Source organism: Ananas comosus, linkage group 20 (genome assembly GCF_001540865.1).
Source record: "Ananas comosus cultivar F153 linkage group 20, ASM154086v1, whole genome shotgun sequence".
In the NCBI taxonomy this organism is placed as follows: Eukaryota; Viridiplantae; Streptophyta; class Magnoliopsida; order Poales; family Bromeliaceae; genus Ananas; species Ananas comosus.
Genome location: NC_033640.1, coordinates 5,418,016 through 5,442,900, shown reverse-complemented (window position 1 = coordinate 5,442,900; position 24,885 = coordinate 5,418,016). Strand labels below are relative to the sequence as shown.

General features: G+C 39.6%; 1 protein-coding gene across 7 annotated transcripts in view; it reads right to left on the bottom strand.

Moving 5' to 3' along the window:
- LOC109725739 overlaps window positions 1–22,446 on the bottom strand; it is a 29,044-nt gene extending 6,598 nt beyond the window's left edge. For 2 of the 7 annotated variants that reach the window (XM_020255068.1, XM_020255069.1), the window contains exons 1-2: window positions 22,170–22,446; window positions 18–108 (exon numbers count right to left, since the gene is read on the bottom strand). The gene's annotated coding sequence lies outside the window, so the exon portion shown is untranslated. Of the gene's footprint in view, window positions 1–17; window positions 109–19,537; window positions 19,597–22,169 lie in introns of all 7 variants that reach the window. The other 5 variants (XM_020255065.1, XM_020255067.1, XM_020255064.1 and 2 more) reach the window with 5 other exon arrangements.

Sequence of the window (24,885 nt, the reverse complement as noted above, 5' to 3'; positions counted from 1 at the left end):
TTAACAATAATTTTTACCTTTAAACATGGAATTGTCCATATTTACAAACTAAAGCAAACTAAAAAAGCCCGCATCCTCACTCCTGATTATTCCTCCCAAAATCCCCAACTGAAACAGTAACATAACAAGGGAGATGAGAAAGAATTACCTTCCTACTTCAAAGAACTATAGAAAGATGAGACGAAATTGAGCAAGACAATTTAAATAAGGAACACTTTTATAATCATGAATTTCAATTTGAGAAAAAAGAGAGTTCACATTCGTATATTTTCCTTTCCTAATGAACTTGTCAGACCCATCTTCATTTTATTTCTTAGCTTCAATCAATTACGCATGTGCTCCAACCCATAAGCATACAACTCATCACAAATCCCCACCAAGAGAATGCTTCCAGAGCAATGGCAAAAGAAAAAAATGAGCATCAATTTTGCAGAGGATCCAACGTCTCAACCTATGAACCAGCATCAACACGAAAACATACTCCAATTATGGAGAGCATGTGTAGCAAGGTTTAAAGTGCCGCCCCATGCCATATGGCACGGGGCGGCACGTACGTGCCACCAAGAAGGTGGCACCGTACAGGGGGGGTCTCGGACCCCCCTCCGTGCCGCGGCACGCAACGCCGTGCTGCACGAGACAGAGCGGCACGGCATAGCGTGCCACGGCACAGTGCCGGCACAGCACTGTGCTTTTTTTTTTTTTTTTTGATTTTTCGCTTTTCGTTTTTTTTTCTTTTTGTTTTGTTCTTTGGGGTATCCAAAGCATTTTGGGTACCCAACGCCCCTCCAAAGATATTGCAAATCGAAAATTTACTTATTAGGTAAGTCAAAAAAATTATAATTTAATTTTTTTGTTTATCAATATACGGACAAAAGATTTGTCCAAGCTCTCCGCTTCCACCATAGATATCTATTTTTTCTTCACAAATTATTTTATCAAAATTTATCGCACCGCGAAATTTTTGGTGAATTAAGGAAACAAAATCGAACTCAATAACAAATTTTGAGCCACATCAAACAAAAAATTTTATTTTTGCGCTAGAAGATTGAAAATACTGATAAAATTAAAAGCTAAATTAAATCAATTGATACTTAAATTTGTTTAATTTATTTGTCATATAATTTATTGCTTAATTTTTTGATAGATATACTAATTTTTTGAAAAAATTAATTAAAAAAATAATTTTTTTCAAATACTTTTTAAAATATTTTTTTAAAATAATTTTTTAAATTATTTTTTTGTATTTTATAAAAGAAAGACTATAATATGGTCAAAAGAAAAAAAGATGTCTTTACATTTTAAAAATTCTAATTTGTAAAAATTTCTATTCTGCATCAGGTATAATTGTACTTTACATACAAAAAAACTTACAAATATATTAATTGATGAGTATAGTAAGCTATACATAGTAAATATTCATAATTATTTGATTAAATATTTCAAAATAACATTATAAGAGCTAATTGGAACCAAAAAAACTGAAATAACTCCGTGCCAAAGCGTGTCAGTACAAAGTCGTTCGTATCCATCGGCACGCAAGCGTACTATGTGTCGACACGGAAGCGTGCCAGTGCCGTATCATGCCAGGTAGACAGTGGCACACCCCCGTGCCACGGCACTTTAAACCTTGATGTGTAGTACACTGAACTTTGGCAAATTGCGAAGTTCGAGTGTGAGAATGGCCATTGGAACTATTCCACATCTTTTGAAGGGTTGTCGAGAGGTTTTCGGCAAGTTATTGGAGCGATCAAATGGCCGGAAGTGCAGTACATTGCAAACTGCAATTTCTGCACTCTGCATTGAGTACCGGTACCAGCATGCTTGGGTACCGGTACCCAGCACAGCAGCTGCGTAGCAGTGAGACTGTCTTGGTCATTTTACACCCAATGCTTATCTCTAAAAGCCCAGCACGACCCCTGCAGCTGCTTGAGGGTTGCTGGAGCTCAAAGAAATAGGTTTGCATACCTCTCTCTCTCTCTAGAGTTTTGGAGCTATTGTGAAGTTGAAGTAGTGATTTGAGCTTGTTTCTACTTCTTTCTTGATGCTTGCTGGTTGGAAGGCTTGGAGTAGCCCTTGAAACATGGAAGGAGGTGTCTTGGCAGTATTTCTTCAACCCTAAAACAGGGATTTGTTGAGGGGGAGCTGTAGAAAGGTATACTATCTAATCTCTGCATAGTTTGATGCTATAGTAATAAAGTTGAGTGTGTTCTTGACTTTTGATGACCAGCTGATGTGAGGGAGGTTGTAGCAGCTGTAAAAGAGGTTTTTGCTGTGGTTTTTCAGCCCNAAAGGTTAAATTCCTTGCAGGATAACACATACGTTTGTGTAGGCAAGTGGCGAATGAACGTACTATGCTTAGACTAGCATGACTGACATGGTGTTTTTTTATAACCTAATGGTTGTGGTAGATGCATAGGACATATGAAACAGGTATTAGAACATGATTAATATACTTGTGTAGACAAGTTATACTTGGCATCTTATTCATGAAACTAGCATGTACTCCATGTTACTAGCTTTGTTCTAGTGGATAACTAGCATTTAATATTGTACTTAAATTCCGACCTATAGGTCGGTAAAGGACATTCCGTGTTTGAGACAGGACGACTGAGGACTTGATACTATGGATCATGCTTGCTTGCCATTGTGCTCATTCGCACATGCTTGTGAGGGTCGCTCCCCACAAGCCAGCACTCCGGAGTTGGCCTACGCGACAAATTGCTCGCCTGTGCGGGATTGGGTGCCGAAGTGGATTACCGTGGGGAGTGTATACTACCACGGGGCCATTAGGCGCGGCGCAAGCCGGACTATCTTGTGTAGGTCCTTATGAATTGAACCAAGAAGCTAAATCGTGTTGATATAATGGTCACTAGTAAATCGTATGCATTTACAAGATGATATGACATGTTACTTGTGTAAAGTAGTTACTTGTTGCATTGGAAATATAGTTGCATGATAATTTCTTATTATCATTGTTATTCCTATCATGTTATAGATGCACATACTTTCTTTTATTCATCATGAACCTAGTGGTATAATTCGCTGAGGTCGGCGGCTTACCCACTGGGAACTATTGATTAATAGTTCTCACGCTCCCTATGTTGTTGTTTATTTACAGAGTCATCCACTGCGGAAGAGGCTAGGGATCGCGGCAAGGGAGTCGCGTCTAGCTAGGCGTAGCTTGGAGTACTGCTAGGTGATCACCTCGCTGTGTTTGAGTTGTAGACGAAGGTGATGTGTACCCGTGTATAGAGAGACTACCACTTGTACATGTAGTTGTCTTTTGGTGATGTAGTTGTCTTTTGGTGATGGTTAGAGAGTTGTATTTATAATTTTATACCCTTGCTTCCTGTTTACTTTAGTGGAGTTGTATTGGTTATATTCTAGCTGGTAGTACTTTTAGTACACTTTGTTCATTCTATGCTCTGATACCGTGTTAGACTTTGGTGGTTGATTGTTACTTTTCTAGCATGGTTTTGATAGATGCCTTGTATACTGCAGGTATATGGCGGGTCTGTGCATGTATCGGGTATGCTTCCGCTGATACCCGGACGTGACAGTATGAATTGTGATGACTGAAATTCATAGATCTATGATATTATTGACAAGTAAACTAAGCTATGAAACTGACATTTTGTAATCACATAGTTCCTCCAATCCAAAGTGTTCATAAGTTACATGATTCTTTACATAATCCCATAGCTTTATGTATAGTTCCATCCTGAAGAAAGATCCATTAAGTTTATATCTTAACATTCCATTATTCTATGCAAACTTCTTAAGTAAAGAAAATGCTTCAATTATTCCTTTGTTGCATTATTCCGTAAGGCTTTGTTTGCTAATGGGATAAGGGATAAAACATTTTATCCCAGTTATTCTGCCTAACAAAAGAAAATTTGACAAGAATTGTTTATCTCAATCAAAGCTGTTATTCTAGTTTATCCTCGAATAACTCGTTAAGGTTAATTCTCTCCCACCTTGGAATAGGGTTCGTTCCCAGTGTACCCCAGAGGCAAGGGATTAGAAATACTTTTTTTTCCCATTGTCTAGTTCACTATGCCGCTTTACTCTATCCTACCAACCCTCTCTTCATCTCTTGTCACATCCCAATACCGACCCCGAAGGGGTACCCGGGCGTGTGTGTCAGACTCAATGAACGGACAGAGTTTCTCCTACCCGCACGAAGCGATAGCATACAACAATCTGTACATCCCATACAAGATCATGTACAATATAGCATAAGAGTGAAACTAGTTTGCTAGTTTAAACTTAACACAATTGATCCACCTTCTTGGCATTGTATCACTACCAAAATTACGGTATACATTTTTCATCTCCCAAAATGTTACTAAATACATAATTCACTCTTACAAAGTGGTTCCACACTAACGACCAACGAGAGCAGTTGTCTGACTAGTTCGTGATGCCATTCTCGCAATTACATGCCTTCTGAACGATAGAAAGCTCTCTAAAAAAAACATCAGCAAAGAGGGTGTGAAAATAAAAATAAGCTTCTAGTTGGTACAACCGCCGAAAGCGGCGATCTGCCCTCACTATGTCTAAAAGAGACATAATAGTGGCAAGTAATGACAATAAGCAATAAATAGGGCAAAGGTAATAAGCGACCAAATGATAACATAACTAATATACCTCTACATGGAACAAGGTGTACATGTCATTATGTTGGACATAATGGCATATGCATTAAGTTTCTATGAGACTACCACCATTCACTACTATACTTCTAACCCAATTAGCATATGTAATAACTTAGCCAACACACGCGCCAAGTCCTTACCATAACACCCATGATAGGACCAATATCTCTAGCAATATGTCCAACAATACTAATATATGCATCGACTTTCCATGAAAGTGCTAAATACCACTACTGCTAAATTAAATGAAACAACTATTGTTCTCAAAAAGCTTAAGCTTAAGCTGGTAAAGAATGGTGTTTTTAATATTTATATCCTCATGTTTGGGCTCGATACTTTTTGATAAGCCGAAGGCGTGGACTAAAATTAAATGGAAGAAATTAAATGACTAGGGAACTGGCGGGACTCCAACTCAGGACTTCCTACTCTGATACCATGAGAAACTAATGTAGAGCCCACGCTTCGCGGCGGGTAGGTAATATTTTAGCCAATTAAAATATATATATATATATATATATATAATTGAGCTAGAATACTCTCAAAAGCACCAACCCCTTGGTGCTTTTGAGTTTCTAGCCCTTGGATGTACTCCTTGATTACTAATAACCTTTTGATCAAACACTATTCCACCTACCACCATCATTTCAACCCTACATCTCTTCATCCAATGACTAAAAACTCAAAAGCACCAACCCCTTGGTACTTTTGAGAGCATTCTAGCTCAACTCTATATATATATATATATTAAAATTTTAAGATTGAAAAAATATAGCTAAAGAAATTGCAAAAAAAAAAAAAAAAAGAAAAAAAATGTATAAAGTAGTCTTCCGTACATTATAAAAAATAACTTTTTATTATTATTTTTGTAACTTTCAATATTTTTAGAGTTAAATTATTCTACTAACTTTATTTAAAAATTCAATTAAACTTAATAGTTTTTTGATAACTATTCTATAAATAATTTTTTTTAACTAAGTTAAAAAGTTGGATGAGTTATTTCAAATTGAAGAATAGGTGAGGGTGTCTTTATCTTATTAAAATTGATTGGCAAAAAAAAAAAATTATTACATGCACGTGGTGGTATATTAATACTCTATACATTGTAACTTATATTAGATGGCTAATGCTTAAATATCAAAATTTAATTAGTATATCTGATCTACAAAGTCTGACAATTTAAATTATGTTTAATGAATTAATTTTAAAATCTCTATTAAAATATTTTAAGCATGTGGTGTATGCACACATATACACCCGCCATGCAGAGAATGTTTAATAGGATGCACTTATAATTCAAGAGAGGAGAAATATTTTCATATACCTGCTACATACTAATGCTCCATACACCGCACAGAAAATTAGATGATTGATACAGTATTTGATAATTACTACTATAAAATAAAATATGATATAATATATGTAATATAAAATATTAAATAATTTATTGTACCACAGAAATTTATCTTTGATGCATATTTTAGAGTCGGTTTACAGTACAATAGGTATGCCCAAAATATATATATATATATATATATATATATATTAAAACACTACATATATGTATAACTATAAAGAAAAGTTTGTAAGGACTAATTAATATTTAGATAATTTTATAGGACTATAAATATAAAAATAAATAATAACAAAATTTTAAAAATGTAAACAAAGTTGGCTAAAAAAATAGAAGAAGAAAAAGAATATAAGAAAAATATAAGAGTTGTTAGTAATTAAAATTATTTTCTAAGGGTATATGTGAAAAAAAATTAGAAAAAAATCATTATAATAATGCAAATAAATTAAAAAAAGTAAAAGAAAATGAAGATCAAGCAGCAGTAACTCCTACAGTAAAAATATAAGAATAAAAGTGCAAAACTCAAAATCATGAGGCGGTAAGAGGAGAAGAAAGAGAGAAAAAGGAAACAGGCAAATCCCACGATCGGCAAGTTCTGTGCTCCCAGGACGGGATGTGGCAGCGATAAGTTAGAGCATCGAGATATGTGGCGAGATCGGGGGGTTCGAAATTATTTTGTGTATCAGACGTATAAATATATTTTATATACCATGCAAAGTACACTCAACAATCCAAGCATGCTTACTAAGGGTGATTGCCTGATTGGGAAGGCATTAACNCTTAACTCCACCTCATGACCATAATCCAAAACTCATGACCATGAGGGTCATCGCTTTATTACACCTTTTGTAAGACAAAAACTCGTTGAATACCTCCTCATGGTCTTGATTCCACCTCATAACCATAACCATGAACCAAAGTTCATAGCTTTGATCAAGACGAAGCCCAGCTCTAACCTGTCAAAACATTAAAGAGTAAAAACCTCCCAAATCCACGTTGATACGTGGGAGACATTCATGGAGAGGTGTCTGGATTTGAGGAAAGAGGGTTACAAACTAGGACTCTAGGGAGAAAGAGAAAGAAAGAGGAGGTTTGGGTTTCTCGTAGTAGCAACGAGATAAGTTCGAAAAAAGAGGATTCGAACTCATAAGATATCACAGTGGATTTATCGAACCCTCAATTCCTGTACTCCTCCACAAGTTTCACAAAAACAGAAATTTAACACCTCTCATAATGCAAGTTCCATCACTCCTCCACAAGTTCTGAAACCTTACACACAGTTGCCCTCTTTGCAGTCTTGCTTCCAAAACTCTAATTTCACGCCATTTTCAATTCGAATTTGTTCTAATACATCCAAAACTCTTCCAAATTCATTCTAACCATGTCTAATTAGATTTTTATCCTCTATGCCTGCTTGGTCAAAGTTCGGAATACTACACTGAGTTTCAATATACTACATTATTTTCCCTTTAAAAATAGTTTCAACCACAGAACTTAAAGTCACACCTTACGTTTCATCACTTAAACAATTGCGGAAATCATTTTTGCACATGAACTCTAGCTCCGAAGAGCTCTTCACCCCGCAATGTTCCTCTAATAGTTCTCAATGCACTCTATGCTCTTGTACTACCGTAGTCTGTTGGCATTCGGTTAAATCGAATCGGGTACGCCCATAAGCGGGTTCGATCCGACGGATGTTATGCTATCTAATTGGATTGGAATTAATCTCGCTTTCAAATAGGAAAGTTAGTTAGAGATAAATCCTAGTCATATTAAGATAACAATTAATAACCGATTTGGCCTTATCTCTAACGCTATTAGGATTTTGAAATCCCTTATAAAAATGCGGTCGATCCCACATAACGGAAAGTACGGAAATAACGGAAAAATAAAAGAGAATAAGAAAACGAAAGAGAGAGAAACCACATCTTCCATCAACCTATTATTCTAAGAGGGACTTGAACGGTGGATTTGTGATCGTGCTCGTTTGTAGTTCGATCCATCGCGAGTTTGGAACGTGAGAAGATTTAATCAAGGACGATCAAAGGACACGTGAATCAACCTCGACGATCCGGGCTCATCGAGTTGTAACGCGAAACGCTTCCGCAAAAAAGGTACAAACCAATACTTCCATTGCGTTCTACATTGGTATCAGATCCTTTTTTGGTTGATTTCGTGGTCTTTTTACATCCTTTAAAGGGATTGCATGTATAATATTAAATCTATCATTGTTTGGATTTTTTCTTGCATGCTTGAGGTCGTTTATGGCGGTTTTTTCAAAAGTGGATAAGTTTGCTTGATTTTCTCACATCTTAAAGCTTCTATGTTGTAGATTAAAACTACAAAGTTTGATCTAATTTGGTTTTGTATTTTACGAGAAAAACGAAACCCTAAATTGGAACTTTGGGGGTGGCTTGTTTGATGTGTGATGCATATCCCATTGTGAAACTTGCATGATTTGAAAGAGCTCGTCACAAGCTTTCTACCGACATATTTCTTGCATAAATCGGATTTCTAAATCTCATGTTATGATTTTTTAAAGATTAGCTATCTTTAAAATAAAAAACGGGCGCGACGCGTGCCCGACGCGCACCGGTCGCGCGCCGGGCGCGCGTACGCGCCGGACGCACCGGGCGCACCGGTCGCGCGCCGGACGCGTGTTCGCACCGGACGCACCGGGCACACCGGTCGCGCGCCGGGCGCGTGTTCGCGCCGAACGCACCGGGCACGACGCTGCCCGACGCGCGCCGGGCGTACCGGGCGCGCCGGACGCACCGGGCGTGCCGCGTGCCCGACGCGCGCCGGGCGCGTGTTCACGCCGGACGCACCAGGCGCGACGCAGCTCACGCGCGCCGGACGTACCGGGCGCGCCGGACGTACCGGGCGCGCCGGACGCACCGGGCGTGCCGCGTGCCCGACGCGCACCGGGCGCACCGGTCGCGCGCCGGGCGTGTGTTCACGCCGGACGCACCGGGCGTGCTGAGCGCCGGACGCACGCGGGGCGCACCCGGCGCGCCGGACGCACCGGGTGCCGAGCGCCGGACGGACCGGTCGCGCCCGTCGCCGGACGCACTACAGGCGGACGCGCGGATGCGTGGCCTTGTCATAAAAAGTTAAAAANCGATTTGATTTGGTTTTGTATTTTATGAGAAAAACGAAACCCTAAATCGGAACTTTTGGTGGCTTATTTGATGTGTGATGCATATCCCATTGTGAAACTTGCAAGAGCTCGTCACAAGCTTTCTATCGACATATTTCTTGTCTAAATCGGTTTTCTAAATCTCATGTTATGATTTTTTAAAGATTAGCTATCTTTAAAAAAATAAAATAAATAAAAAAATAAAAAAATTGAAAAATAGTGTTCCGGTGCGTTGGCGCGCACGCGGACACCACGCAGGCCGCACTTGTGCGCAGGCCGCGCGCAGCCCGTGAGCCGTGCGGGCACGCAGGCCGCCGCGCGGGCCACGCGGGCCGCACGCAGCCCGTGCGCAGCGCGGGCCAGGCAGGCCGCGCGTGAGCGCAGGCCACGCGGGCCGCGCATGCACGGGCTGCGCGTGCGTGCGGGCCGTGCGCTGGCCACGCTGGCCTCACGCAGCCTGCGTGAGCCATGCGGGCCACACGGGCTGCGCGCAGGCCGCGAGCTTGTGGACCGCAGGGCCCTTCAAGGCCGCGCGCGGACTGAGCGGGCTAACAGGCCCTGCGCGGGCCACGCGGCCCAGCGCTTGCCGACCGCGCAGGTTGACCCGCGAACAGGCCCGCAGTCGCTCGGACCTGCTAATTTTTTTTTTGGTTTTCTGCACCATTTTTTTTAATAAATTTTTAATATGCATTTTTGATGGCTAAATATGCTTTAATGAAATATAGCATGCATTTAAAATTTTATAATGCCTTTTTATGATGAATAGATGTAACTTTAGGCATATATTTTATGCATGCCTTATCTAGAGGGAGTCTTTTGACTTTGATAAGGAAATTATATGCTTTTTACTCCCAATTTTTTGTGCCTCTTAATTAAATAAATTAAAAATTATGACATATGGTGTCTGATGTGATTACGAGCATAGCAAAATTTTCCTTTACGCATGTATGATCTATTTTTTAATTTATTTAATTAGAGATGCGGCAAAATTGAATATATGTATCGTGTACTGATTTTAAAATATCCTTTTCTGCGCATTGCATGAGCAAAGTGAGATTTAGTGGCTTCCAAACAAATTGTTGCGGATTTAAACAAGGGTGAGAAATTGGATGGTGACAATTATGATATTTGGCACCGTAAAATTCAATATGTTCTCGCTGAGCAAGAAGTCCTGGAAAACNTTGGAACTTTGGGGGTGGCTTGTTTGATGTGTGATGCATATCCCATTGTGAAACTTGCATGATTTGAAAGAGCTCGTCACAAGCTTTCTACCGACATATTTCTTGCATAAATCGGATTTCTAAATCTCATGTTATGATTTTTTAAAGATTAGCTATCTTTAAAATAAAAAAAAAAATTGAAAAATACTGTTCCGGTGCGTAGGCGCGCAGGCGGACATCACGCAGGCCGCTGCCCGCGCTGGCCAGGCAGGCCGCGAGCCGTGGGCCACGCAGGCCGCGCGGCCCACGCGGGGCGCACGCAGGCCGCGAGTCGTGCGGGCCACGCAGGCCGCACTTGTGTGCGGGCCGCGCGCTGGCCACGCGGGCCACGCGCAGCCCGTGCGCCGTGCGGGCCACGCAGGCCGCGCGGGCCATGCAGGCCGCGCGGGCCATGCAGGCCGCGCGCACTCGACGCAGCGCGGACCACGCAGGCCGCACTTGTGCGCGGGCCGCGCGCAGCCCGTGCGCCGTGCGGGCCACGCAGGCCGCGCGGGCCATGCGGGCCGCGCGCAGCCCGTCGCAGCACGGGCCACGCAAGCCGCGCTTGTGCGCGGGCCGCGCGCTGGCCACACGGGCCACGCAGGCCACGCTTGTGCGCAGGCCGCGCGCTGGCCACGCGGGCCACGCAGGCCGCGCATGCGCGCGGGCCGCGCGCTGGCCACGCGCAGCCCGTGCGCAGCGCGGGCCACGCGGGCCGCGCGTGCACGCGGGCCACCCGCAGCCCGTGCGCCGCGCGGGCCACGCTGGCTGCACGTGCGCGCGGGCCGTGCGCTGGCCACGCTGGCCTCACGCAGCCTGCGTGAGCCATGCGGGCCACACGGGCTGCGCGCAGGCCGCGAGCTTGTGGACCGCAGGGCCCTTCAAGGCCGCGCGCGGACTGAGCGGGCTAACAGGCCCTGCGCGGGCCACGCGGCCCAGCGCTTGCCGACCGCGCAGGTTGACCCGCGAACAGGCCCGCAGTCGCTCGGACCTGCTAATTTTTTTTTTGGTTTTCTGCACCATTTTTTTTAATAAATTTTTAATATGCATTTTTGATGGCTAAATATGCTTTAATGAAATATAGCATGCATTTAAAATTTTATAATGCCTTTTTATGATGAATAGATGTAACTTTAGGCATATATTTTATGCATGCCTTATCTAGAGGGAGTCTTTTGACTTTGATAAGGAAATTATATGCTTTTTACTCCCAATTTTTTGTGCCTCTTAATTAAATAAATTAAAAATTATGACATATGGTGTCTGATGTGATTACGAGCATAGCAAAATTTTCCTTTACGCATGTATGATCTATTTTTTAATTTATTTAATTAGAGATGCGGCAAAATTGAATATATGTATCGTGTACTGATTTTAAAATATCCTTTTCTGCGCATTGCATGAGCAAAGTGAGATTTAGTGGCTTCCAAACAAATTGTTGCGGATTTAAACAAGGGTGAGAAATTGGATGGTGACAATTATGATATTTGGCACCGTAAAATTCAATATGTTCTCGCTGAGCAAGAGGTCCTGGAAAACTTGAGTAATAAAATAGACCTACCCGCAGAGGGCACCAGTGCCCAGGCTCGCCGAGATATGGAAGCCTATAATAATTGGCTTAAAAAGGATCGCATTGCTCGCATCACGTTGCTGAGCAGTATGCAGAATGATCTCTTGTGCGAATGTGAGCAGTATCCGACTGCGTATGACATGTGGGAGGCTCTCAAAGCAAAGTTTGGTGCAACTTCGGCTACAAGGTTGCGCAGTCTGACTATGAGGTTTGACAGTTATAAGAAGCGTGCTGATCAGACTATGAAACAGCACATTAGAATCATGTCAAACATGATTCGCGAGTTAAAGTCGGCAGGCGGCACCTTGACTGATGAGCAGCAGATCCAAGCTACGATTCACTCTCTTCCCAATTCGTGGGAACATATGCGAGTAAATTTGACCCATAATGATAATATCAAAACTTTTGAGGATGTTGCGCGGCATTTGGAGTTGGAGGAGGAGCGCCTTGAGGCTGTTAAAACTCCAATTGCCAATGCTGCTGAGTCAAAATTTCGCAGGACATCTGGGTTCAAGCGAAAGAGGACTACTGGGGCTTAAAATCGTAGCGGATCCGCGCCTAAGAACGCGAAGAGCACTAAAAGAAAAAGAAGCAAACGAGGTGGCAAGAAGGACAAGTCAAAGATGACTTGTTTCAACTGTAATCAGCTGGGACACTTCGCTTGTGATTGCACTGAGCCGAAGAAGACTCAGGAGCAACAGACCACGTAGCGAGGGATCGGATGGGATTCGTCGAGTGCCGTCGTGTGCCTGCTGGGAGCAGGAGAGTATACATGGGGAACGATTCAAGTGTCGATGTGTTAGGCGTTGGCACATACAAGTTGATCATGCTAGGTGGTCGAACTTTATACCTACATGATGTACTCTATGCTCCAGGAATTCGGCGGAACTTGTTTTCTATTCTTGCTATGCTACAGTTAGGCTTTTCTTTTCGTTTTGAGAGTGATGTTAGTTGAGATTCATCTTGCAACTAGGTTTTATGTCAAATGGTTTTATGGTTTTGGACATTGATTATAATATTAATAATAGTGATTCTTTTTCCCTGCTATCTTCTGTTGAGAATGATCACAATGTTTCAATCAAATGGCATGCACGTCTTAGTCATATTGGGCAGGATAGAATGATTAGATTAGTTAGAGACGGGTGTTTGAGCTCGATCACTAAAGTCGATCTGCCCACATGAGAACATTGTTTAGCGGGAAAAGCGACCCGAAAACCATTTAATAAAGCTTCTAGGGCAGAATTTTCTTTACAATTGATCCATTCCGACATTTGTGGCCCAATGAGTGTGAGGGCAAGACATGGTGCTTTTTACTTCATCACATTTATAGATGACCATACGCGCTTCGGTCATGTTTATCTGATCTCCCATAAGTCTGAAGCATTGGATTGTTTTAGACGTTATATAAATGAAGTTGAGAATCAGTTAAATATGAAAATTAAATGCTTAAGAACTGATCGAGGCCGCGAGTATCTATCTGAACAATTCAAAGAATTGTGTGATGAAAAGGGAATAATCAGACAGCTGACAATTCCTGGCACTCCGCAGCAAAATGGTGTAGCGGAGAGAAGAAATCGCACCTTGCTTGACATGGTTAGGTCAATGATGGCGCAAGCAAATTTGCCTATCTCCTTTTGGGGAGACGCATTGTTAACTGCTGCCTACATTCTTAATCGTGTATCCTCCAAAACAATATCTTCCACTCCTTATGAATTATGGACAGGCAGGAAACCAAATTTGGAGCACCTGCGCCTTTGGGGTTCGGCAGCTTATGTACACAACACTTCTCACAAGTATGGGAAGTTGGATCTTAGAGGAAAGAAGTGTATCTTTATAAGATACCTTAAACACTCTAAGGGATACGTGTTCATCGAACAGCAGCCAGATGGAAGTTTGACTAAGATTGAGTCACGAAATGTTGAATTCCTCGAGAAGGACTTTCCTTATAGAAGTGAGGTTCGAAATGAAATTGAGTTCCATGAGATGGATGACTCTGACATTGGCGTTTCTATTCGTTCAGTCGAGGGAGAGGAGGCGACTCCGATACCTCCTGGGGATAGTGGGAGCGACTTGCCTTTAGATAAGGAGCCTCAACTTCGTAGGAGCGCACGTGTGGGCGTTCCCTGTCGTCGTTTTGAGATTGAGGGGGAGGCCTTCATGGTTGCTGCACATGATGATGATGAGCCTAGATCTTTCCAAGAGGCTCTCATTACCTACTCATAAGGAATGGTTGAATGCAATAATAGAGGAAATAGAATCGATGAAGTCAAATCATGTCTAGGACTTGGTTGACTTGCCACCAGGGCGCAAAACAATCGGGAATAAATGGGTTCTCAAGATTAAGCACAAGGCAGACGGTTCTATCGATAGGTACAAGGCTCGCCTAGTAGCAAAGGGTTTTACCCAACGAGAAGGCGTTGATTACGAAGAAACTTTTTCTCCTGTTGTAAGGTTTGCTTCGATCCGTCTGATCTTGGCCATTGTCGCATATTTGGATTTGGAACTTTACCAAATGGACGTTAAAACTGCATTTCTCAATGGAGAACTGGATGAGGAGATCTATATGAATCAGCCTGCTGGCTTCTCTGTAAAGGGTGAGGAGCATAAAGTTTGTAAGCTCCGACGATCCATTTATGGATTGAAGCAGTCCTCCAAACAGTGGTATATTCGATTTCATCGAGCCATCACTGAATATGGGTTTACGATGATTGAAGAAGATCACTGTGTGTATGTTAAACGATCCAAAGGATTTTTTCTAATCCTTTCCTTATATGTTGATGACATCCTATTGGCCAGGAATAATAAGGAGACGATTGTTGCCACTCAGACGTGGCAGTCCTCTAATTTTGAAATGAAGGACATGGGTGAAGCGAATTATGTGCTCGGAGTTAAGATCTTACGAGATCGTTCAAAGAAACTTTTAGGTCTGTCTCAAGAGACTTACCTAAGAAAAGTTTTAGAACGATTTCAGATGCACAATTGCAAACCCATTGACACTCCTATTGCTAAAGGTGAGAGTTTGAACCTTAAACAGTGCCCTAAAACTTCTGAAGAGAAGAATAAGATGAATCGGATCCCATATGCTAATGCGGTCGGAAGCCTGATGTATGCTATGATGTGTACTCGGCCTGATATATGCTATGCCGTGGGCCTGGATTAGCCATTTTCCGTCCAATCTAGGATTAGACCACTCGAAGGCAGTGGCGCAGAAGAAAATAATCCTGGAACACATACCTACGAGTCACGTGGTTGCAGATTCTCTAACTAAAGCCTGTTATTAGAGAATTTTTTTTGGCTCATGTTAAAGCTCTTGGACTCGATAGGATTTGATTGTGTAGACAGTCGATTATTTTTTTGTAATTTCTTGGTTATTTAATTACAATTTATTATTTTGGAAAAGATATTTGGTAAAATTAGTACACGTGCATTGTTATTAAACTGATTGATAGTATGTCACAGGCTGATTGGCCCTCTCATACGGGTAATCATTCTTTTCGGCACTGTAGAGAGCGAGCGAAAATTGAGGCATTAATGGAAGCCTTCTTGGTTGGCACCAAGATGAGGTCATTAATGAGACCGTATACGAATAGTCCCACGATTCGTATGGCCTGTATATTAAGAGCCGGATGTGAGTTCACCGTTTGGCGCTTGAGATAGCAAGCAATTGGAGAACTCAGGCTAGACACTCCGGGAGTGACTGAGCTAAGATCCGTATGATATTGAGAAAGACATACGCTTATTGGGATTCTCTGTCATAGCATGTATTTCATACTACATGTGCTGAGCGACTAAATAGAGAAGATGAGTGAATGGATCCCTGCTTCCTCATTGTGTGAGTTCTTACGGACATTATTTTGAGACTGTCCTATATATGTTAGATGCCCTTAGTGACTTTTGACTATGTCATTAAGTGAAAGAATTGATGTTGCTACTTTGGCATGTTACCTACGGCTATGAGTGATGCGGCTTTACGGGGCATTGCTGGGAAAGCAATCAGTTCTCAACTCAGTGGCATGAGGGCTCAAGGAAGACTAGTTGAATTACATTAAGACACTTTGACTCATTGTCGACAGGTTGTATCGCTTCAGTATAGCGAAACAATCATGAGTATAGTGTCATAATGTGCGCAATTGCGGTTAGCATGGCTCTTTGAGGGATTAGAGATGCTTAACCTGATGTAATTCAATGGTCTAGGGCATCACGAGTCTAATATTTTTTCCTTTCTGAGGGTTGATGTCTCTATGCTGGCTGGATGTGGTTTCTAGTATAGAGCTCTCAAAATGCAGGTTGACTCGACGGTCGCACTGTTCATTTTCCTGTATGAATAGAATTAATAGTGGTGTGATGTTGAGGAAGTGGTTACGATGGCATCGATCCCGTCATGTTCGAGTGGGAGATAGTACGCAACCCACTTCGTTTATTTCATTTAGAAATAAACTTAGTTGTAAATATGAATCAACTAGGATTCGACTACAGACAAACTCCCCCAATTTCAGGCTCACGAAAGTTTGCAATTTTTCTTTTATCATCAATTAACAACACCTCAACAGATATGTAACCGCGAATAATCGATATACAAACAAATGTAATGTGTCCGTACCAACAATGCTTTGGTTCTAATGGTATTAATTGGGATTATACCTACAATGACATCGTCTGCTGCCGGTACTTCCTCTACTTGACTCGCATACATCCGACTGCTCAGTAGTTGTGCTAATCCTTCAGGGCAATTAGACTTTAGATGGCCCGGTTAGCCGCAATTATAACACTTTTCTTTGCGCTGATGACATTGTTGGGGATAGTGGAGCCTGCAACCAATCACACATCTCGAGCACAATTGTTTTGGAGATCTCCTCCAACTTAATTGGCCACCCAAGCCTTTCGATAGTCACTTCTCCTCCGTACCCTTCTCAAGGGCTTCTCATTCTTCCCGTATCATGGTCTCCCCCGGCTCCACTAAGAGCGCCTAAACCATAAATTTTCGTAATGTGTGTAGATTGAGGCAAGGATTTAAGTGCCATGGCACAAGGTCGTGTCGGAAACTTGCCGGCATGGTACGGCACGGTGCATGCCAAGCCGTGCCGATGCATGTCGGTCAAAAAAATTCTTGTGTGCCGACACATAATAGTATGAAATATGAAATATTTATTTTCTTTAGCAACAAAATATTCTAACTATTTATTATGTCTTTTTATCACATCTTTTGAACTTTATTGAGGAAATTATTTAATAATTTAAAGAATAGAGGGTTTTGAGCTGTGCCATCGGCACAAGGTCTATATCGTGCCAGTATCTTATTGGCAGGGTACAGCACGATGGATATGACCCGTGCCAACGAGTATAGATTCCTGATTGAAGCCCAAGCTCAAAGCATCGAGCTTTGCACTTCTCATCCCAGACTGGTGTACATGTCAATATGTCCAACATAACGGCATATGCATCAAGTTTTTATCAGACTACCACCAATCACTACCATATTTCTAACTCAATTAGCACATACAACAACTTAGCCCACACATGCGTCAGGTCCTCATAATAACACCTATGATAGGACAATATCTCTAAGAATATGTCCAACACGACTAATGTACACATCGACTTTCCATGAAAGTGCTAGATATCACTACCAACATGAGCAATGAAACTAGCATATGGCATCAAATGCCATTTCACCCAATTTACACAACTGACCTTGGCCCGGTCCTAACTTACCAATCTCGGCACTATGGGGAATCGAAAGATCGGAACTTCCACTACTTCGGTAGCCTAATGGGGAGTCGAAAGATCAAACCCTCTACCATTTTGGCACTTACCAGCACATGCGAGTCGAAAGATCGGACCATCGCAAGGCCGTTGTATGGATAAGTTAGACCCTTGCCCACATTGGCATACAATAGCATAGGTGAGTCAAAAGACCATCCCCTCACTTGCATACACCTCCGAAGAGCTATAGCTCATGGACTCGCGACCTCCACGAATAACGCTCATTGAGCTCTCACTTGGTTTCCCACAAACTTGATCGCATGCTTCTACTCAAGAATACGTCATACGACATGATGGTTGTCCCAAAGACTCATTTAGTCCATTTCCCTATTCTCAAAATGCAAGAATCGACAATATCAATACATATAGTGCCCTTTCCAAGTATGCCTACCCTATGAGAATGAAAGAAAAATAACTTACCACCCTAGTAGGCAATTACAAAGATTTCTAAGAAAATAAGGCAACTATCAACATCTAGCCCATACTCAAGGATTATCTCCTCACTAACAATAATATTCCAAGCAAGGTTTAAAGTGTCGTCCCGTGCCGTACGGGGCAGCACGTATCGTGAAACTAACGTAGGGGCACGGTACGGGGGGGTCTCGCAGAACCCCCTAGTGTTGCGATACCCACTTGGGTATCGCGCGAGACAGTGCGATACCCAAGTTGGTATCGTGACACAATGCCGAGGATTTTTTTTTTTTTTTGTAGTTATTTTCTTCTTCCATCCCCACTGTGCCGCCCCTCCCCTCCCCTCCCCTCCCCTCCCGGCACCGATGGTTGATTGTTTTTTTTTTATGGGTTTTTTTTTCTTGCTGGCTTCCGAGAAAAGAAAGATAAAATCAAAAATATTTTAAAAGTTAATCAATTCTCCAAATTTTGAAAAAAAAAATTTTCTTCAAATTGTTAATAACTATTTTTTAAAATAATCAAAAATAAAAAGGAATTATCAATGTAATTGCGGTCCTATTTTGATTGTTCTAGTTATTATATGATCCCTCGTTGAATTAATATACGGATCTTGCAAATTTTCATATAAATTTTGAGAAAAAAAAAAATTTATAATTTTATTTATTAATTGGTGACTACAGTAAGCAATATAAAGCCAATATTCATAATTTTTATACTAAATATTATAAAATAACATTATAAAAACTAATTGGGGCCCAAAAAGCTAAAATAAGATTGTGCCAAAGCGTGCTACTAGAAGGTCATGCGTATCCATCAGTACACAAGCGTACCACGTGTCGACACAAAGGCATAACCGTGCCGTGTCGTGCCAAGAAATAATCGGCAGGCCCCCGTGTCACGACACTTTAATCTTTGATTCCAAAGACTAATCTACTCAAGAACAATGCCTTATTATGTAGAAAGCCCATAACTTTATGACTTCCATAGGCCATGCAAATTACACTCAACAATCCTAGCATGCTTACTGGGGGTGATTGGAAGGCATTAACTAACTAACAAGGCATGTTAGATGAACATTCTCCAAAGATAGATAAGAGCTTCCCTTTATTTACCATGCGTGCGTCAACCAATATGACGAGTCAAATCCAGGTTTTCAAAGGACAAATAGCAGCTATCGACCACTACTAATTAGGCATAACCATTATTTATAATCATGCTTAACTTATGATAAGGAAAGAATCATAGAATTGCAACATGGCATGCTACCATAAGAATTTCCAAAGATCTAAAATGGTATCAACAACTATTACTCATGCATCTTAAACAAGTACAAGAATCAACATTGTGTTCATAAAAAACACTATGCCAAACAAGGATTAGAATGCTAGAAAGAAAATTCTTTAGATATAGGAAGTGATCCAACCACTGCCAGAAGGCATAACCCACCTCAATACATACTCTCGAGGATCACAGCTCACGTGCAACACCTCAATCCTCCTCAACACCTAAGGAGAGTGATTAATTAGTAAAACAACACATACTAGGGTCAAACAACCCCACTAATTGCTTCTATGGATTAAGGTACTCAAAAAATTCATTAAGTTTACCACAATCCTAGATAAAATCCGGATACTTAACATTTAAGCTTCAACATCTCAAAGACCCCTCAACAAGAGATCAATGTAGAAAACCCTCATTTGGGGTTCCCAAAGCCTAAGAGGACTAAGTGTCCAAGAATCACACTACAACACCACCAAATCATGTTTGGGAGAAGGTAGTAGTTACCTAGTCCTTGATGATCAAGGACAGGGAGTCCGAGCAAGTGAGGGAAAATTGTCGTGGGTGATTCCCCGCACTTGAAACCTATCGTGGCTAGTGAAACCTAGTCATAAAGTACTTCTTACTTGTCGAAGCCTTGAATCAACCCTAAAAGAGAAGTTCTAACCAAGTTAGAACTCTTAAAACCCTCTACTTGACAAAACTACAAAAATCCCATTCAATATCTAAAGATTTGACCTAAATCCAACCTAGCTTAGCAAGAGTGGTTGGAATAGCTTTGGGGAACTCCTTCCTAGGTGATTTGGCCAATCTCCAAGCTTGGGAGAAGAAGCAACAGTGATGCTCTTAGGGTTTGGAGGAGAAAGAAAGGGAGAGAGGAATTTGGGGGTTAAAATAAAGGAGAAAGGAGTTTACGGCTGTGGAGGAATACTTATAGAAGGTGCATAATTGCACCTAAACCCTTCAAAATGAGAAATTACAAAACTGTGCAATCTAAACCCAAAGCAGAACTGGTTCCAATATTCGTAACCAAATACCAGTACTCCTTAGTTTCAGTACTCCTCCACAAGTACCTCAAAAATAGAAGGTTTTCCACACTATTTTCGCTGCTGGAAGTTCCACTACTCAAATTCCAATAATAGTACTCCATCTCAGTTCCAATACTCCTACTCCTCCATATGTTCCTCAAAAATAAAAAGATTTTACACCTTTCAAAATACAAGTTCTGTTACTCTTCCACATACAAGTTCCATTACTCCTCCACAAGTCGAAACTTCACACATGGATGCCTTTTTCTAAGTCTTGCTTCTGAAACTTTGATTTCACACCGATTTCAATCCGAATTAATTCTAATACATCCAAAGCTCTTCCAAATTCATTCTTATCATAGCTAACAGGATCTTTATCCTCACTTTGCCTATTTGGTCAATGTTCTGTATATTACACTGAGTTTCAGTACACTACATCTCTTTCCCAAGAAGTTGCATCGTATTTGTCCTCTGATCCCTCTTTACTCCATCCTCTTACCTACCTCTGCCTGGTCTTTTTCTCTTCCACAAGCCGTTGCTTCTTCCTCTTTCCTCTTTACTCCATCTCTCACCTACCCTGAGAAACCTCATCTTCTTCTCTTCCCCAAAAGGACACATCTTTGATTTCAAATAAGAGGGCTAGAAATATCATTTCACAACCAAACAAAATAATCATAAGCAAAACATTGACAAAAGTTTGGATAGGTATTAAACTGTTTTGAAGTGAGAAGTACATAGGCCAACATGCAATATCAGGATAGTTAAATTGTGTTCCAATGGGTAAAAGCCAGGGCAAACAACAAAAGAGGCCAAAAAATTTGAGCTGTGTGGTTGCATATAGTTGCAACCGCACTATAGTTATAACTACATATTGATTAAGATACAGTATTTGGTTTGATACATTTGAATCTAACAATTACAGCTCGAACTACACAAAAAGGCTCAACTACAGTAATAGAACTACAGCCAAATTGGCCGTAATTATATCTGCAGTAGAGAATTACTTGAAGCAAAACAAAAGTACCTCCATAAGTAACTTTTAAATAGAAAATATTTTTTTCTACATTGGAGACATGTTCAGTCTAAAATATTTGAGACTTGAAATGAAAATCGAAATGATCCATTCCTATTATTGGTGTTTGGTTTGATGGAATGACATTCTGATTTCCATTCCGGGGAATGGAATCCCCCTAAAATGATTTCCACCGTGGAGATAGGAATCGACTTTGATTCCGGAAGGGATTGAGAAAAGAAATCTTTATTTTCACTACCAATTATTTAAATTCAAATATTAATCTATATTTAATTGTTGAGTAAATTATAATTTTAAATTTTAATTTAAAATTATGGATTTAAATTTTAATTTTAATTCTGTAAGTTCAAATTTGAATCTATTATAAGTTTGATATTTGAATTTAGTTCTAAAATTTTGAATTTTGAATTCCACTTTGAATATGATTTCGATTCTGATTTCGATTCCTATTATGAACCAAACAAATTAGAAGTTTTCATCATTCCGTTTTTTATTTCGGCTCATTTATATTTCTATTCAGATTTTGATTCTTGTTTTGAACAAAACGAGCCCGGGTTAATCTCACCACCCGATTATAGTTTTTTCACTGCAGGGTGCGTTGCCGTCTACCAACTGCATTGTATCTACAACATCCAACCAAACGGCCCCAGAGATACGGTTAATTGATCACAAAGCGCATGTAACAAAAGTACGCAATAAACAAGCACATACGCCACCAAAGAGAGAAAGAAGTCGTTACTTTATAATAGGAAGAAAATAAGGGAAGGGATTTCGTCAATAGGGTTTCGGCCACTCGCCCTGCTCCTCCTAAACGCCGCGGAGGCCGACGCGACTGCAGCTGCGGCGGCGATTGCGGTTGCGGCGGCGGAGTTCGTCGGAGAGGAGGTGGGAGAGAGAAGGCGAGAGAAGAAAAGAACGAGCAGGTGGGGACGAGTGGGAAGCGGAGAGGAAGGGGGCGAATGAAACGGTAACTGCGCTAGGGTGAGGAAAGCTGTTCGATTAATTTTTGCGAAATCCTAATCTCCAGTATTTTTTTTTTTTTTTTTTTTTTCAAATAGATCCGTATACAAAGTTTATTTGATCAGACCAGCTGTACAATAAATAATAATTTAAAAGACAACAAATTATTTACTATTTTTTAAAAAAAACTAAATAATTTATTATTTCTTCTAATTTTTTAGAAAATTTTAAATCCATGTAAAAATGTAATAAATCATGCACAATCTTAACTATCTAAAATATCCCAACAAATATATTTATACAATCTTAATAATCAAAACAAATAAAAATTTTATAATCTACATACACTTCTAAGTTCTAACAACCTTATAAAAATCCTCATCGCCGAATATAAAATATCTAAACAATATTACAAAAATCCTCACAATCAATACAAAATAATCTATAAACAAACAATAATAATTTGAAATTGGAAATGATAAGATCTTCACAATCAATACAAAAAGAATCTATAAACAACAATAATTAGTTAAAAATGGGAATGATTCACCGCTTTTCTTTACCATCCTTTTTTTCTCATTTGTGAATTTTTTCACAGATTTCTACACAGTCTTTTTTATTTGTGAATCTTTTTATTCTCGTCTAATATGACACTGAGTTGATAATAATAGAAATAGTTGGTCAAATATAACTCTAAATAAAAGGATGTTAGACAAGCTAGATATTTTTATAGATTATTTTTACGGGCCTCTTATTAAATTAAATTTAATAATATCCCTATCCCAAAAGGTTTGTAGGATTTACCGGCTTTTTAAAAGCTAAGTAATTTAAAAAAAAAAAAAAAAACGTGGTAAAATGAGTAGGAGAAGATGGCTATTGAATGAATGAGATATAAGATTATGAGAAATGATTCGGTACTTTTTAAAAAATTAATAAAAAAAATCTTAACCGTTGATTAATATAGGCGTAAAAATATAACTTTTAATATTTAGCAGTAAAAGAATTATTTTATTCAAGATTAGTTTGGTAATTAAATAATACAATATTTAAAGAAACTTTTAATTAATTGAGGTCCTAAATTTATGCATTAATTAGCCACTACTTTAGAAAATTAATTGATTAACCAAATTTATGCAATTATTAGGCATTAATTTAGAAAAAATTAAATACTTAAAATTTAAAAGTGAAATTTAAATTAGAGGAATTTCATATTTACTATTTAAAAACTAAATTTCTACCAAGATTTAAAATATAGTTTTTACACCAGTTTTAAAACGTAATGCATAAAAAACTTAGAGAGTAAGATTTCTACACTAGATTTCTCTAGAAAATTTTATATTACTATTTAAAGTTTAAATTCAATGATTTAAAAACTAGATTGAGCGATTGATTTGACTGATCAGATTTTACTATTCTATTCAAGAATCTGATTTTAACCTATTTTGAACCCAAACTGATAAAGATAATAATATTTTAAACAAAATGATTATTTAACTGTTAGAGCTAATAAATATTTTAAATATAATTTTAAACATATAAATTAAAAGATTAGAATTATTGGTGATAAAAAAATAGTTAGGAATTTGAATTCGAATCTGACTAACAATCACAAAACTTATTTCCGAACTCACGGATTTCAAAAATCCATATCCAAATTCAAACTGACCAATTTCGCGAAACCCAAAACAAATCTAAACCAGAAGACTAGAATTCAAACAATTATTTCTGTTTACCATATTTCAAAGTATTTATATGAAACTTAAATTTTTAAAATATAAATTTGAATATAATATTAAATTTTAAATTTAAAAGTAAAATTTAAATTAGAGGAATTTCATATTACTATTTAAAATTTAAATTCAATGATCATATTGTCAAATCATTTGAAACTTTCCTTATATGAAATACCAAATTATGAAAGGAAAGATAGAGAGAGAAAAAGGAAACAAAGAAAAAATAAAAATTTTGAAAATATAGTAGATGTAAAATGACTAAATTGCCCATGTATTAAAAGATAAAAATATTCTTTTTTGAGGTACCTGGTAACCGGTACCTCTCCCAAAGTGACCTGCTATTGCAGGTCACAATTTTAAAAAAACTAAATCTGAGCCGTTGAATAGGCGTGAATGAACGGTAACCAAAAAAATATATATATAGAAGTATTACTCTAAGGGCGTGTTTGGATCGCTAAATATTAACCCCGGAATCAGAATCGGAATGATCCATTTCGATTCTAGACGTTTGGTACGCCGTAATTCCATTCTGATTCCGTTTTCATTCCGGAATGAGAATGGGCTAATCCGGTAGAAATGAATCCGGCCTCGTACCCCGGATTAAAAATTGAATCCCGACTTAATTACCTTATACTAAAATAACCTTCATCTGTACGACTTAAAAAAAAAAAAAAAAAACCCACCCTCGCCTCTTCCTCACCGCTCAACTCTCCCTGACCGCGCCGCTCCCGCCTCTTCCTCACCGCTCAACTCTCCCTGACC